The sequence below is a fragment of the Pinus tabuliformis genome, chromosome 7 (assembly GCF_031772625.1).
Source record: "Pinus tabuliformis cultivar Carrire ecotype Pingquan chromosome 7, CPIR1, whole genome shotgun sequence".
NCBI classification, from domain to species: domain Eukaryota; kingdom Viridiplantae; phylum Streptophyta; class Pinopsida; order Pinales; family Pinaceae; genus Pinus; species Pinus tabuliformis.
In genome coordinates, this window is record NC_142293.1 from 604,455,376 (window position 1) to 604,468,594 (window position 13,219).

At 33.1% G+C, this 13,219-nt stretch overlaps 1 pseudogene; it reads left to right on the forward strand.

The window, feature by feature from the left end:
- Window positions 1-307: 307 nt before the first annotated feature.
- LOC149248890 (fe(II)/2-oxoglutarate-dependent dioxygenase 4-like) lies at window positions 308-5,251 on the forward strand (annotated as a pseudogene).
- The last annotated feature ends 7,968 nt before the right edge of the window (window positions 5,252-13,219 follow it).

Genomic DNA, 13,219 nt, shown 5'->3' on the forward strand with positions numbered 1-13,219 from the left:
ACTGTCAACACTTCTCATGTTTGTTTGACATCTGTGCACATATTTTTAAGCCACCTTTCTGCTCTCCACTTCACATCTATGCACACTGGAGTCTTTTACGATAGAATTTCAGGAGAATGCATTTGAATTTTTTGTGGAGTTTATGGCACTGAACATGGAGGACACTAGAATGCTCACAAGAAGGACATTTGTGCATGCTAGAGGGCCCAGGGTCCTATAATCATGTCTTCGAGGTTTCAGATCCAATTCCAGGTTTCACGTCACTCCAATTCCACCGCCTACTATGAATATGGATTCTTTTGCTGCCATGGAGGCTCTTTTGAGGCAGTCTCAAAGACTTAAGAGACCCATTGATCTTGTGCAGACACTCCATGAAAGGCAAATGAAGGAAGTCCTATCACTGTACATCCTTCCATCTGATCGGAGGCCAATCATCCTCTTCAAGTCCAACACTCTCTTCCCATCATCGACCTAGCAGGTCTAGAAGACATCGACCAATGCTTCAATACTGTGAGCCAATTAGCTCAGGCATCCCAGGAATGGGGTTTCTTTCAGGTTTGTATGGGATGACAGTTTTGGCATTTTCTTTTTTCCCTTTCCTCTGTCGATCATCCAACCAATTTCGTTATTGTTTAGATCTGTAATTTCATTGGTTTTCAATTATTTTGAAGATAATAAATCATGGCATACCATTGTCATTGATAGAGGCTGTGAAGCAAGTTTCACATGACTTTTTTGATATTTCCCCTAAAGAGAAATGGGAACGATGTCTTGTGAGGCCTGGAACTCATATGCTTGAAGGCTATGGCCAGTTCTTTGACATTTCTGATGACACAATCCTAGATTGGGTTGATGTCCTTGTTCATTACAGCTACAACTCTATACACATATACGTTGTTTAATAATTGAAACCCTGATATGAGATTACATCCATTCTCATACACTACTGTACACACTATGAAGGGAAACACATGAAGAATATAAGGAAGAGATCATGAGGCTTATAGAGAAGTTGTTGAGTCTTCTTTCAGAGGGTTTAGCGATCGACCTGAATTATATCGAAACCATAATCAAAGAACCCCTACTCCAACTAAGAATCAATTATTACTTTCCTTGCCCTCAACCAGATCTAGTGAATGGCCTTAGACCGCATTCAGATGGACATATACTGATTGTTTTTCTCGACGATGGGGTGGAGGGTCTCTAGGTCCGAAAAGATGGTCAATGGTTTACTATGGCCCCTGTTCCTGGAGCTCTTATTGTCAACATCGGGGATTTGTTAACATCCAAATCCAAAAAAATGCACAATGCTAACTAAAATTCCAAGGTCAGGGAACTTTCCAGTGCATATGTTCAAACAACTTCACTACTTTAGCACATTTTCATGTCTTAGCAGGCCTAAATTCTAGTAATTTTGTGAAATGTGAATTCCATGATTTCACTAAACACAAAGATAAAGCTAACTTCAATAACGGATCACTTGGAATAATATCATGGAATATAGGTCAATGGATTGATAAATGTCCATATCCACATCTAGCAGAATTCCATCCATTAACGTTCCTGCCCCTAGGGCTAGTCCCTTTCATCATGCACGTGGTGCAAACACATAGGCTACAAATCAGAACTGCTACAGTCACACTGGCACATAATTTTTCCTTGGTACTAATTCCTAATACTATTGCATGCTCTAGTTGGTAGTGCCAATTATTTTCATCGGTTTTGATAAATTTGAGCCATTGCCACCGTAGTGACAGAGGCGATGAAGCTGTTAGTTTGACTTATCGCACTTCCATTGAGGTTTGGATGTGGCTAGTCAGCTCAAGCTAGGCCTTGGTGTTACTGATTTTAACCAAGTCTTAAAGTCCTAAGGGGTAGGGTCTATGTTTATTGTTTTAAAAGGTACACCCTCGTCTTACAGTGCCAAAACGTTAGATTTTGAAAGGTTGTAAGGTCCTGCCCTACTTTGGAAGGGAAAATTCTTATCCTAAATGTTACAATGTCTTGAAAGGTCGACCTAGATATTGTCTTGACCCTCCAAAATTTTAGGAATCAGTAGCGGTCTATAAAACATTCATTGTATCAAATCTAGTTAATTTTATACCACTTTTTCTAAATAGATTTGTTTCTTCATTCTTTTTGATAGTTCATTTACTTGGGCAGATGGAACCTTTTGTTTCAATCCACTACCAATTCTAGAGCAATAGGATTTTGCACTACAACTTCATTGCTTTCCATGGGGATTAGAGTTTGTCATTGAGGTTATTTGAACTGTGATCTTGATGTTGTTCCCTTTTTAAACAGACAACTTTGGTTGAGTTCGTTTCTTGTTGAACAAGCCTTTTTTATGTTACAATGTCTGTAAAGGCTAAACTATTAAATTTGGGGTTTTGCCAGTGTAAGAAGGGCATTACATAAGAAGTATGAGAGTTTTTTTATATATCTCAAAAATGAATTCTTTAATTGCCCAAATATGCAAATGAATGCCCTTCCATGTCTTAGAACTATTACTTGGATATGTCTCTTTGGTTGATATGGAAACCTTCAATCTCAAAATGAATCATCTCATTTTTATATGTGTATGGAATGTTATATGGACATGGGTGTTCTTGTGTTTTAAATTGAATTAATCTACAATTTTCTTTCATATTTATGCGCATGTATTGTTCCTGCAATGCGAAATTCTTGTTCTTCGGTTTTATTTATTTCAGTTATTAGAAATTTTTATCTGTTTGGTCATGTACCCATTTCCAATTCTTGCAGAAAAGGCATTGTTTGGAGAAAATAATTGGTGTTTTTTCACTCCTAGGGACAAGAGGTATCCAAATGGTTATTTCCCCAATAAGGTTGCAGGCTCAGGATACTGGAAAGCCACAAGTGCAGATAAACCCATCACTACTAAGGGAAGAAACAAGCGTGTTTGCATCAAGAAGGATATGGTTTTCTATGTCAGAAAAGAACCTAAAGGAAACAGGGCTAATTGGACTGTGCATTAATATCGCCTTGCTGATTTCAGTAGATCTACAAAGAAGAAGGGCATCTTAAGGGTATGCGACTATTTTTGTGGATTTTCTTCTGTGTATATTCCTGTGTGTCAATAAACATTGTAGGTGTTGTTTGGTTTAAAACACCTATCAGGTTGGATGACATTATAGCCTAGTCATGACAGGGCCCAAACCAGGTAGACTCTAGAGGATGAATGTATATGGGAAAAATCAATTTGGGAAACAGGGGGTTGTTTTCTATATTATAGAAATCAAGGGTTTTCTAATTTAATCCAGAGGCTTTCAATAAGGAAAACTATAAATATCAAATATTATTTTTGTTCCTCAGTCCAATTTAAAAATGAGGGCTTTTGATGGGTTCCAGTGATGTAAATTTAGCTCAAAATGCTTTATCTTCTCTTTTGGGTTATCCATATTTCTGATGATGAAATTGCTTCTTGTTGCAGTTGGATGATTGGGTACTTTTTTGAATATACAACAAGAAGATCAGTGCTGAGAAGTTAGCTAAGGAGTAAGAGTGGTCCTCGGAAGAAGAAATGGAATAATTCCACGAAGAAATTGATGAAAAGGTGCTAGGAATACAACCCACTGGGAATACTGTAATGAAATCAAAAATTGAACATTCAGAAATAACGTCACAAAATTCAATGAAATATGCCTGCCCTACGAATTGCAGAATGATCTCTAACCATGATTCAAGAACTTCTGCCATTACTTCCATGAGCTACAACTCAAACCCGATTTTTGAGTTGAATTTGAACATTTCGAATGCCAGTAGTGCTTTAGTGGTCCTTCCAAAACTTGTCCCATTTTTCAACTCTCTGACTAATCACAAGAAAAATAATGATTCCACATATTTAATTCCTCCTATTTTGCTCACTGATTCAAGTTGTTCCATGCAATTGTTGCATGATCTTAAATCTGATAAAAAAGAAGTGCAGAGAAGTTGTAGGTTGGAAGAATTGATGTTGCAGCAACAACAACAGTAGGAGAATGCTGGTTTGAACCAATCAATGTTCACCTTTGGCTTCAAGAGTCTGAAAAACCCATTCCCATAGTTAGACCAAATACAACCCCCCTCCAGCAATGATCCTTTCCAAGATTACTTAGCCATCCTCACAACTCCAGGCTACTTACCGATGTCTTCTTATTAGAGGGATTGGAAGTCGAGCCTAAGTTACAGGTCATCATACAAGAAAAGTAGAAATTAGTAGTTAGTGTGTATAGATGTAGCAAAATTTGTTGAATCGAAGAAAAATTCATTCATTCTTTCTATGACAGAGAAATTGAGTGTATGTGCAAGCCTCCCTTTTTTTAATGTAATTCATCCAATATACTCTCCTAAGCATATTTTACTTCTTTTTTATATTTGAATTCACTAAAATTGTTTCACATCTCATAATTCACTTATACTATTTCATATTTTAAAGCCAACACCATGGTCTCACGTAGCTTGATTACTATTTTTCCTTAGCGATAACTACTAAGTAAAAGGGGCAGCATGTGACTCCATGCAAATGGGGCATGTAGTCTCATGAATACCCTCTCTGAATTTTATTATTGTCATATTGACATGCAACAAAATTATCAATAAGGGATTTCACTTTGGATTTTTGAAGTAAGGTTGCAATTTAGAATATTAACTTGTATACAATTTGGGAGGATAGTTGAAGAGTGAGTCAATTTTATTTTGGGAAAAGAAAAAGAGTAACCAACTTGGCCATTTAGTGGTTGAACACAAATGTTGATTCTGAAAGAAACCAACCACAACAATCAACTAAACATATACAAAGTAAAAACCCACACAATGGTCACTTAAATAGATACAAAGGGAAATCCCATAAAAATAAAGAATAAATATGAATTCTGCTCCTAATACCAACTAACTACTAGAATTTGTAAAGGGTTCTTAGAATAGCTACATCGATTAAACCTTCACATAGTGTTTGTAAAATGGTCGAGGAATTATCTAATGGTAGATAGTAAGCAATGGGAAATACAAGAGTGCCGACCACTGGGTAGTGGCCAATACAAATCTGAGTCGAATGCCAATCATCATGCTTTTTATGCCACATTCTGATGTGTTGATTGCTGCCACCCCTGAATTGATCAATGAAGCCCATCCTAGCCTGTACAAGGCTATTAAAGCTGGGGAGCATGTAACTGACTATACGAGCCAAGATTTTCATGGAAAAGGCCCTCTTGATGCTCTTCCTGTAGACCAGACAAAGCAATGCAATGTGTAATCCTTCAATTGCATTTCCATAAGATGCTCATAAGATGTGTATACTATGTTGTGAGTTTTGAATGGAAAGTATAATTACAAAATAGTTTGGGTTGGACATTAAAATGCTCATAAGATGTGTATACAATGTTGTGAGTTTTGAATGGAAAGTATAATTATAAAATAGTTTGGGTTGGACATTATCACTTGGTAAATTATAGAGAAAAAAAAAGGAAAGAAATTTACTAGTTGTATATTCAAGATTATTTCCATATATATATGGAAAATTTACATAATAATTTTTTATTATGAACAATATATCAATAAAATGTACTTTTTTAATGTGTATGGTGAAATAATTTATTTATGAGCTAAATTGAAATATTTTATATATACAAAATTTAACTTATAGAGAAATGATCTTTTCACCCAAATCTGGTCATACAATTTCAAGGATACATCTCCACTAGTAACTGAAATAATAAAGTTTTATTGAGATTAATTGTGTGTACAATGCGACCAAAGAAGAAAAACAAATGAAATTTAAGCGGAAGTAGGATGGACAACAACATAATTTTATGGTAACCCGGATTTATGATGGACAACAAATGTACCACCATCTATTAACCTAAGAAGCAAATGCGTGGTGAGGGAATTAGACAGAAGAGATGATATTTTGGAGGGTTGCGTTCAGTAGCTCTTAGTTAATAAATTGGTGAACAACCATGGAAGAAAAAAAACATAACATAGTGCAAAAGTTCTTAGGGGAATGAGAGGATTCACAATTATTCAATATGGTCATTAAGGCATAATACTTCAATGATGGAAGGCAAGATTACCAATAATCAGAGGACGATTTGAGGAAAACAGGGAAACAAGTTTCTCTATACATATAGTATTTGTTTATCAGATTTAGAAGAAAAAAGACATTATTTTATTGTTATCCTTACTTTGGACAGAATGTGCTCTCTTGATCGGTGATTCTTCAATCCATAAAAATAGTTGGATCTCTATTTTAGGCCTCTATTTCAGGCACCTCACATTTGGGATTTTGTAAAACTTTTCAGATTTTTTGTTTTTTTTTGTTTTTTAAGTTTTCAATGCTCTAATGAACACCAACGAGCTTATATCTCGGAATTTATAGTGTAAACTAGTAGAACTATTAAGATGGTAGAGAATTATTAATTAAATAAGGACACATGAAGTAGTAAATTCTATATTGCCTGACTATTAATAGTTTTAGAGTTTTTGGTAGCAATTTTTTTTTTTTGGTGAAATCTTCAATTTTGTGGTTTAAACTAAGTTTTTGATTGCATATATGAATTCAATAAGTTGAAAGGGCACTCGATTTTCAAGTGTTCACAATTCAAACTTGTGATTTCAGCTAGTCACTGCTCTCTCGAGAAAGTCTTATAGGTAAACTATGGCCAAAAGAAACTAACCAATCTACAATTTTTTTTCAATTTATTCTTAACTTGTTTCTGGAAATAATGTTTAAAATGGATGTCTAACTATCCTATGTTATGGATATTTTGGTTGGAATCCAACAAATGATTTTTGGTTAAATTAGTTATTTTGTTATTTAAAATCTATTTTAAATACTTCAATGGATTTTGTACTTTGAAAAATTGAGATATTAAAATTTTACAGAGTTTCTAGAATAAGCTTATAATTCCAACAAATCCTTAATGAAATTTAAACAAATTTGACCAGAAAATATAAAAAACATAAGCCTCCAAAACATATAACAATTAAACTATAACATTTAAAATTATATTATTTTCTTGTTTTAAATATTTTAAATATAAACTTTAGAATTTAAAAAATAAATCAAATTTAATTACTTTTAAATAGCAATTTTAAATCTGTTTCATCACCATACTTACCAAAAATATTAAAAAAGTAACTAATATTTAGAAAAACAAATTCAAAAAAGAATGTTTATTACTTCCATTCAAATCTCAACTATCCCAACTCCACTAAAAAGAACTCTTTGATTTGTGGCAAAGATCTTCTAAAAGTATTTAATTTGGATTTAAAAAAAAAAATCTTCCAAGAGTATTTAATTTGCATTTAAAAGAATGGCTTATGGGTTAAATTTTTTGGTTGACTATTAAAAATATTTAATTTGGTTTTTTGTTTTTGGGTAATAGACTATATTTTTTGATTTACTATTAAATAATGACAAAAAAATAAACTTAAGTAAATAATTTCCAAATAATATACATACCTAAAAATATATATAAAAAATAAAAAACCAAATATAATACAAAATTTATTATTTCAAACCAAACTATAATGTTTCCAATTCAACAATTTTAATTTAACAATGCTATCAACCTATTCTTACACATTTTGGATCAAATGCTAATATATTTAATTCTGACGGTTTTCTTTGGAAGTCCAACGTTTAAATTTGTTCACGATATGATGTAAAATATTAAACTCCTCGAGTCCTGCAACATTTTAAAGAGAACGGATTGGAGAGAAATTGGAAACTTAAAAAGTAATCATGTTGCAGATGGTCCTGTACGGTGAGCGTTCTGCCCGAAGAATAAATACGTCTTTAGAAGTTTTTTGGTTTTTGTTTCTTAATTTATCTGATTTTACAAATTTGATGTATGAAAACCATCATTCCAACGAAAACCTACAAAAACCTGACGCCCAAAAATATATTTAAATCTGTTACATTTCGGAACATTTATGTAAATCGATGTACACCTGGTATACCACTGAGGCAGATTTATATTAATATAATACTTTAATGTTATATTTGCACAAACATTGAGGTTTTCCCTGCTATCATATGACTTATATAATTTTTATGCAGATGGATCATATTAATATGATATTTTAAAGATTCCAAGACCGTCTACATACCAGACAGGCCAACACAATTAAATATCAGTGATTTTTTATTTATGCGTTATGTGACAGGGCCAAGCATGCGTATAGGGAGGCTATCAATATGCATCCAAGTCCGCCGATCAAAACCGTGAGTTTGAGATAATGATGAATGACGTCAAACCCTAAAACTACTTTATATAAAATGCGGTATTCCCAAACGACGGCCAGCGTTCTATTATATGGTTTCAAACCGTGAATTTGAAGTAACAATGAATAACGTCAAACCCTAGAAATAGTAAAATAAGATTTCCGAAACGATGGCCAGCCTTTTCTTATATGGTTTCAAGCATAGTTACTTACCGAATTCGAATTCGATACCAGAAGATAAAAAATTGTATGAAATACTTTCAATTTGGGAAAAAAAAAAACACAGTATATATCTTATATATATAAATATATTTTATGAAACAAAAATGTTTTTTATTTGTATTTTTTATATTTATTTTAAAACTTATATATTTTTAATAATTTTGATAATAATTTTAAAACTAAATATCAGTTTTTGAGATTCAACCATTTTGAAATTGCTATTTATTAAACATACAATCATATGTCAATTATCTTCAAAATTTCTCGTTTTTCAAAACTCAAAACTATATCGCTCACAAGTTTCAAATACTATCTAAAATCTTTTGTATTTAATATATATTTAAAAATTAAATATTCAAACATGAAACATCTGAATTTCAAATTTCAAATATTATCTAAAATCTTTCCTGATTTCAAATTTCAAATATTATTTAAAATCTTTTTTAATTAATACATATTTAAAAATTAAATATTAAAAAATTATTTTTATAAAATTCATCTCTAATATAAACATATTTAAAAAATCCAATTATTAAATTTTATAAAATAAATTAAAATTCAATTTAAAAAAATTGATTACTTTTATGAAATATATTAAACTTGATTAAGGTTTTTTTTATCTAAAATCTTTCTAACTCTAAATATTTATTTTCTTCCTATCTCAACTTTTTCCAACCTTCATAAAATACTCTCAAATAAAACACTAGGCAATTTCCCTCACAGTGAGTTTCCATTTAGTATGTGACACCCCACAGCCATCTTAGAAGACACTTCATCTACCCGTGCATGCACAAACTAACAATACCGTGTGACGTCATTAGCTACCCTGAACCGATCATCCAGGCGATTACGACCATAAACCACTCGAATTCTATCGAATTCCCGAATTTCCTTAATTTTTTTCCCGATTCGAACATATTTGGTAACTAGGGTTTCAAGTGTATTTCTTTATGCTTTCTTGTCACCGGGTCCCTTGTGATTCGCAATCTCAACTACTTTATGGTGAGGAAGCCATCGATGGATTTGAATTAAAGTGAATACTAAAGCATAATGGTGTAATAAATTAATTTTATTAATGAAAAATAAATTGGAAATTATTTAGAAAGGAAATACTAGAATTCAAAGATTCTAGTCGAGATTTCGAAGCTATTGTTTTTGGATAAGGTCAAAATAATCTTCTTTTAAATAACTCTTAAAACTCTTTAAGAGAAAAAATCTATTAAATCACTTAGTTGTAGAAAGACAATGAGTATGCATGGAATAAAGTGTCGCATGAGAGAAAGTTGGGCCTTAAAGAAAAATGAGGAAATGTCTTTTTCAAAGAAAAAAAAAGTCGGGCCTTAAAGAAAAATGAGGAAATGTCTTTTTCAAAGAAAAAAAAACCAGGACACTTCTATGGGAAAATCTACTCGGGAAATAATAAATAAAAGACATTATCTGGAATCACAAGAGGTTGTTGATTCCATTAGAAAAATATCTCAACTCGAGGGGAACTCATGGATAAGTTCATGGTTGGGAGGACAATGTTTCTTCGTAGTACAATTCCAGCAGCAATTGCAAAGGCAGATATATTGGTTTTTCCAAGTGAAGTTATTCGAGTAATTGATACGGTTAGAGTCTGGGTACATTTGAGTTTTGATCTTACTGTTCGAATTTAATTATGTTCATATTATTTAATTTTGTGTATATTATTTTGTGCTTGTTAGTGAGTGGGGATTGACTGAATAAAAAATTACTTTAGCTATGTGTGAGATAAATATTGTAACTGTGACACTAATTACTCATAACTTACAATTTTCTTGATGGGTTGGTGATTATTTATTTATTCAAAAGTAGTATGATTTGATTATACAATTTTAGAGGGCTACCTAATTAGCGTCCATTTTTAATAAAGTTGCATGTAAACTTTTAGTATACAAGAACATGTATAAATTTTTAGAAAACAAGGTTTTGAGTGTGAATATAGGAGTATTGCTGGCATTATGATACAGGTGTTGTCTTCGATGGCAACTTAGTATCACAGTTCAGACACACAGAATGAAGAAAAAGAGATATACGCAGTTTTCCCTTGATAAAGTTGAGTATACACGCGGGTTAGTCGACCAAAAAGTGCATATACGTATACACGCACTTTCATGCAAGGAAATGCGCGTACATTGGGTTTTGGTCTGTGGTATTTGGACCATGGTATTGTGATCCATGGTATTGGTCCAAGGTATCTTGTCCAACGTGTTGACCCCAGGTGTTTCGTCCAAGGTATTGGTTCTAAGTGGTTTTGGACCATAGTATTGAGTAAGGCCTAAGACTATAAAAGGAGGAGAAGATCATTAGGCAAAGGCATTCAGAAAGTCTTCAATATCTGATGTAGTGTGAGATCCAATATGCAGGTTATGAGTTTATGATGCTTTGCTTGATCTGAGCCAAGGAGGAATGTCAGCAGTTGATGGAGAACAAGATCTAATGATGAATTGGGATCTTATGGTTTGGAATGAATCATCTCTATATGGTTTGATCATGCTTATTTTAGATCTATATACTGACGCATGTAATGTTCTGTAAATATTATGATATGGGTGTAACTCAAGTTTGGAAAAGCTATAAATCATGACTGAATATTTACAGATGTATACGTTGGATGACTTTGATAAAAATGCGTATATACGGAGGTTAGATACATCTAAGTAGCGTATACCATATGAACTATAATGTTTGAAGTTACAGGTGGTTCTAGTGACTGTTTACTGGTGTCAGTATTCTGCATATTTAGATTGGTTGATTGTGTTTAGCTTCAGGGTTGATGGATGAGATCTAATCATAATGACTTATCTTTATGTGATCTAATGGAATAGATCTAGTTGCTAACACACGCATATGTAATGATTTGGGTATGTCTGAAGTCAGGAAGTGCAACGAAGTTACAAGTAAGTATTTGATGACATATATGCTGGTTCGATTTTGTGAAGTTGCATATATGCTGGTTCAGCTCTTCCAAGCAGTGTATGCACTCTAGTGCATGATTTTGATGATACAGTTGGATTTGGACATTGTTGCAGAGTTCTGTTTTCTACTCTACGTTTTGGTAACTGCATTTTGTTGACAGGGTTCAGTGATTCAGTATTGGGTGACTCAGAGATGGATGATGCAAGTGGTGATTGTTTTTGTGCTTCAATGATATTAATGGGTCCTGTATGAAAATTGAATGAAACGTGGCATTCAGATTATAATGTTGTGTTCCATGGGTATCTAGTTTGAAAATTTATGAAACATGGTACCTGGAGGAAAAGAGAGAAGGTTATATCCTTCTGTAGGTCGGCACCTACGTACTAGTACATCTGCCAGTACAAGAGTTAAGGGGGTTATAGCTCCCTTCCAAGAGAAGCTGGAGAACAAGAGAAGGTTGTAGCCTTTTGTAGGTAGAAGCATACGTACTCGTATAAGACTGCTCCAATACAAAAATATTGTAAAAAGAAGTTTCTTATTAAAAGAAGAAAGAGACGAGTTGCAGCAAGTGGTTTTCACCCACATTGGGTTTCCACCTTATATCATTGTGTTCATGTGTGCTTCTTGTGTGTGATGATCTGTTCTATTTTACTGCACCTATTTATTGTTCATATGGTTAATGAAGTTTTGATGCACTAATTAAAGGTCAGCATTTAATGGATTAACTAAATCATAAGTTTACTAGATATACACTAGTTGCATTAGACACAATTGCGTGTGCAAGCGTGTTCCCTTAACTGAAGTAGCGTATATGAATTTATTAATGGAACTGAAAAGATTTTTTTTTTGCTAATACTGATTAACCTCCCCCCCCCATCAGTATTATTTCCAAAAATTAGAATCAGACCAGGTCCTTTGGTAGAAGCTTGATCGCTTGAAGGAGATTCGTAGAACAATTGGAAGGAAGATAAAGAAGAAAGCGCCTAAGAAGAAGAAGACATCTCAAAGGAACTATGACAGTGGGAGAATCAATTGGGGAATATGTGGAAGAAACACTTCAGGTTCAGAATCACCTCAGAATGAAGATGAACAAGCAAAAGAGCTATCAAGTATGAGTTTGTTATTCTATAGTGATACATTTCTTCATCCATTTGAAGATGATGAAAGTGATAGCGAAACAACTGAATTTTCTCTTATGGGTGAGAAAGAAAGATATCAAATAGAGGTGGAATTTAAAAGGCTTATAGAAAAAATTAGAGATCAACAAGATTTATTGCACAAAAGGGAATGTGTCTCCAAAGAAGAAGTTACCAATCTAAAAGCTCAACTAGAGCAAGGAAAGAAGGTAAGGAAGCTATTCAAGGAAAAGGAAGATCAATGTCAAATGTTGCAGGATGAAGTAACATCATTAAGAAATGAAGTAAATGAAAGGAGCACAACAATCAAGAAACTTAGAGAAATATCCAGTTAATATGAAATTCTTGAAGCTATGATCCCCTCACTAAAAGAAGATCTTGAAGAATCAAATAAGCAGAATAAAGAACTACTCCAAGCTCTTGAAAAACAAGAAAATGAAGTTCTTGAATTAAGACATCAGTTGGAAGAAGGAAGAAAAGCTGAAGAAAACATGAAGAAGCAGTATCGTGAACAGGAAGAGCAACATTAGGTTGAGGTAAATATTCTAAAAGATAAATTAGAAGAGAAGGATATGCTCTTACGATTTCAAGATAGTACTAAGATCTTGGATGATATTCTTAGTAGTCAAAGGTCTCCTGCTATCAAAACTGGTCTTGGTTTCATGAATCTGTTGAAGGTGAATCTAGGTCACATATAA